At 31.1% G+C, this 4,913-nt stretch overlaps 1 non-coding gene across 1 annotated transcript; it reads right to left on the bottom strand.

Annotated features, from left to right (window-relative positions):
• Positions 1-1,746: 1,746 nt before the first annotated feature.
• On the bottom strand, positions 1,747-1,827 carry TRNAL-AAG (transfer RNA leucine (anticodon AAG)). The gene has a single exon. It is a non-coding gene; the product is annotated as a tRNA-Leu (tRNA).
• Between the last annotated feature and the right edge of the window lie 3,086 nt (positions 1,828-4,913).

Genomic DNA, 4,913 nt, shown 5'->3' with positions numbered 1-4,913 from the left:
CTGGTTTCGTGCAAGCTGCTGAGGTGGGATTTCTGCCGCCAGGGCGGGGTCGCTGTAGCGGGGTGAGGACCGTTGTGGCGGGTCCGACGCGACTGAAGGTCGTTAATAAACCTCGAAAATATTTTATTCTACACTTTTCGACTTTGAGAGCTAAGGAACGACCCCAGACGAATTCTTAACCTTTTTTCACAATTCTCGAGGCTAAAGGTAAGGTTTTAACTCCCCGAATCCATTTTTCGATTCGTAGAACTTAGTTTCTTGGGTAATTATCGATGGGGGAGGGTTTTGATATGTGATTTATGGTGGAAGAAACCCTAATATAGGTATGGGGATCAAGGGTTTGGCCTAAGGTTGATAATGTTGATTATAATTCGGGTAATTAGGCCTCGTTTATTGATCCTTGCATTAATTGTATGTTTTTAGACCACGAACAAGCGGGAAGAATCCGGAAAGAGAAGATTCAAGTGCCTTAGGGGATTCAAGCTTAGATTCGAGGTAGGTGATGGTTGTGATTTCATGTTGGTGTGATATATGTTTGTAATTGCTCATTATAATGCATCTATGTATGCGAATGTTATAATATTGATCACCCTAATCGTAAATGAGGATAATTGAATAATTGTATGCCATGAATCACCTCTTATTGTATGATTGTGAGAATATACATTATGATTGTGATTGTGGTTTGTTGATTGGATCGGTTGTCACATTCCAGCATAAACATTAGATCAGTTGCCACGTTCCGGCATAAACATTTGATCGGATACCACATACCGATACGCTAACAATTTAGCTGTGGGTTCCATGAGGGGACCATTGAATTGGGTTCCGTGAGAGGACCATTGAATTGTGTTGTGTATCTACTTGTGATTATTACGTTCATATCTAATGATGATTGATATTGGAAGACTGTATGTTGCTCTAAATTGATAACTAATGCATATTATTGAGAATGTGGGATGCTACATTGATCCTGAAAAGATGACTAATATTGTATATGTTCGGTATATGCCTGTTTTATAATGTTGTGATTACTTGCATGTGTTTCACTTATTGGGATAACCGCGTGATCTTACCAGTACATTGTGGTTGTGTACTGATACTGCACTTGCTTGTTCTTTGTTGAGTACAGGGCATCTTCAGGCGGTTATTGATAGAACTCAGCTAAGTGACTATTGAGCGTGACCGGATTCAAGGGTGAGTCAGTTCTTTCAGGCTGCCATGGATCTCACTTGTTTAAGTCCATTCTTTTCGAACTCAGACTATTAGTTTAAGGTGTTTGTTTAGTTTCGGGTTGCACCCTTTATTCTCAGATTTGTCGTTAGTAGAGTTTTGGTACAATGACTTTCAGGTTCTAGGGGTTGAATTTCCGTATTAGTTTGGTTAGTTGTTTGTTAAAATCTTGGAGTTTATGGGGACTCCATTTTTATAGTCATTTAAACTTGTTTTCGTATCTTTAAATGTCTTAGTTTTCATAAAATTTATTTGTTTGGGTTGTAGTAATGGTTCTCCCACCAGAGGGTTTGTGTGGGTGTCAATCACGACGATCTGGGTCGTGACATGTACCTCAGTCTCTAGCTCCATCTCTGTACGGGGCTGCACGTATCATTGAGGGAAAATATTCTCATCTTGTTAAGATTGTAGATATAGTTTCTTTGATTACCAAAAAAAAAGATATAATTCCGTTAATATGCAAATCAATTTACTCTGTGACATTAATTATGTAACTAATTAAAAAAACAAATATGTTGAGAGTGGGATTTGAACCCACGCCCTTTCGGACCAGAACCTTAATCTGGCGCCTTAGACCAACTCGGCCATCTCAACAGTTGCTTATAATTTTCAGTTACCTTTATTGTAAACAAAAAATGTTTTTTTACTTGATTTGGTGAAGAAAAGAAATAAATTTTGCCTCTGGAAAATTCTATGTAATAATTATTATCCTCTCAAAAAATTATGAATCTTTTTGTAGGTTATATATGACGAATTTAGAATTTTAAATCTAACAAATGGGAGCCTTTGACTTAAAAAAATTCATGAAATTAGACATTTGTCTCCATTGATAATTAATAAAATACAAATTCATATAATAAAGCAGAAATTCAATAATTAATAATTAAATATTTAAAATACATATGAAAATTCATTTGGTTTTCGAAATTCGAAAATCACCATAAATTGAGATGAGAATCACCCCCCCTCCCCCCCTAAAACATAGGTTTTAACTTTTATCTAATACCCTACACAGTAGATAAAATATAAATTTATATTACATATATACTAGGATTGTAATAGTTGGGCATATATACTATGTATACATATTGTGTGAAAAGAGGCTAGGGAAATTGGGGGATGATATTTGAAAGCAGATGGGGAAAACTTGAAAAAAATGAGGCTTGATATACTCGAATACTTCTTAATGAAAGAACATTCACAATAACTAAAGAATGTGATGCAGTAGATATGATTGCTTCTTCTTTAACCAAAGGTCTCGATTTCAAATCCTGAATATGAAAAAGTTGTTGACATGAAGCACTTCCATGAATGGATCCTAACGGTGCAAATTAGAATTAGTCGCACTTCAATAGGAATACCAAATACCAAATAAAAAAGGGGTAATTTCAAATATACAATAAAGTAATTAATTTACAATAAATATAGCCATATTTTATTTACATAAAAATGGGCAAACAATCATAGGAAATATACACTGACTATACAATATAGTTTGTCAAAAGTTATAGAAAGTATACTTGACTATACAATATAGCTTACATATACATGAGTTATACACTGACTACACATTATGATACACTCAAAAGGTTGAATATAACTTAACTATACATGAAATATACACTGGGTATACCTGAAGTATATACTGAATATTCAATATCGATCAACTCAAATTCACTTCTAGACAGCCCCAAATTTTAGATATGAAATCCTCTCGATGTTTAGAGTCTTATATATAGTCCGCTCGAAACAATTCATATTTGAGGTACGTCGATTTTTTTTTTTAAAAAAAGGAAAAATAACAAATAGAAGAAGAAAAAAGATTTTAAAAAACGCATTAGGAGGCCGAATGGCCACTCTGCGTAATTTTCTCAATAAGAAACCAAAACAATGAGGAACATGCACATATACGATAAAAGTGGGTTGGGAAAAATAAGAAAAAAACATAGATAAAATTTTAGAAATAGCAAATATAATAGATATAATAAGGCTCTATAGTTATAGTTTCGATAATTGTGTTCCATAATTATAGTTTCATTTGCTATATATAGAGGTTGAGGTTTGTATATTTTTGTCCGTTGTATATTTCGCTTGCGAAAATATGAATATGGAAAGTATATATAAATTAAGTATTTATACACTGATTTTTTCAAAATTTTGTTTGTATATTTCGCTTGCCAATATATAAACAGGGTAATTTATTACGATTTTTTTATAAATCGTAAACAAATAGCTAGACATATACAAAAATCTGGATTTATAAAATCAGAAACCCAATTATACAAATTCTGAATTTATACAAATCAGATGAATTTATACAAATCAAACGAATAACAAAAATTGGAGAAACTGTAACCACAAATTACAATTTTCTTAAAATAAAGCTATATATCCGAGAAGCCCATAAATAAGGCCCAGCAACAAAGGGTGCTTAAGAAAACTGAAAGTAAAGCATAAGCATGGAAAAACTTAATTCACCTTGCAATAGTTAGAAAAAGCAAACAATTTATTGTTTTTAATGATTTGAATTTGTATTCTCTCTATTTCTTTTTAGTTGTTATGTTACGGTTTTCGAGAGTCAATTTGACTAAGTTTTAAAACTAAATTAGATTACATTCATTCGTTATTTCAAAACAAAAAATTTGATATTCAAAAACTATATGAAAAGTAGTATAAATTGTAATTTTTTCCCTTATCAATATGTATGATGAAAAAATACATCTTAAAATGTTAGTCAAAGTTTATATAATTTAACTCTGAAAAATAAACTATGACAATTAAAATGAAACAGACGGGGTATCATGTAAGGTCTATTTTCTCCATTTGGGAACCACCCAAATAATAATAATTAACCTCCATTTCATCATTTGTATTTTCCATCTACAAAATTAGAATTATTTTGACTGAGACTTGTAAACATGCTTTGTCTCTGCATGTCTCCATTTTCAAATTTCAATTCATGAAATATTTTAACACATCATATGGAAAAACTTTTAAGTTAGTATTAATTAATACATTTTTTAGCATGTCACCTATGATAACTAATTTAAAATTTATAGATTACAAAACTAGATTATAAAAATAGCTTAAATTCGAGTTACTTATTACTACCTCTGTCCACTTTTAATTGTCATAATTTCCCTTTGAGAGTCAAACGATAATAACTTTGACTAATATTACGGTATATTTTTTCATCATATTGATATGCATTAGATTGAAATTTGTAGTAATTTTCGTATAATTTTTGAATATTTGAATTTGTTGTTTAAAAGATCGAATTAATGTAATCTAATTTAACTTTGAAAATTAGTCAAATTGGCTTTCGAAAAGCGCAACATGACAATTAAAGTGGACAAAGGGAGTACTTGTTTAATCAAAATTACAAAATCTACTTATTTCAATACTATCAAGAATCATAGCTATCGATTTCGAGCTCTGAATATATAAAAAGTTCTTGATAGTTCAGATTTGGAGAGAGTAAGATTAGAAATTCGAACTAGTGACATTATAAATTAAAAATAACAATTAAGCAAGAGTCCATCTTTATTATTATGACGGGTAAATAGCTCATTAGGTAATCAAGTGCACCATTTAATCTTGTTAGAACTTGAAGGCTAACAGATATATATTAGATCAATTTTAATAAATATATACATAATATATTTAATTTTTTGAAAAGA

The sequence above is a fragment of the Solanum verrucosum genome, unplaced genomic scaffold (genome assembly GCF_900185275.1).
Source record: "Solanum verrucosum unplaced genomic scaffold, falcon-dt-bn FXZP01001106.1, whole genome shotgun sequence".
In the NCBI taxonomy this organism is placed as follows: Eukaryota; Viridiplantae; Streptophyta; class Magnoliopsida; order Solanales; family Solanaceae; genus Solanum; species Solanum verrucosum.
Note: the sequence above shows the minus strand (reverse complement) of the source record. Positions and strands in the feature narration are given on the sequence as shown.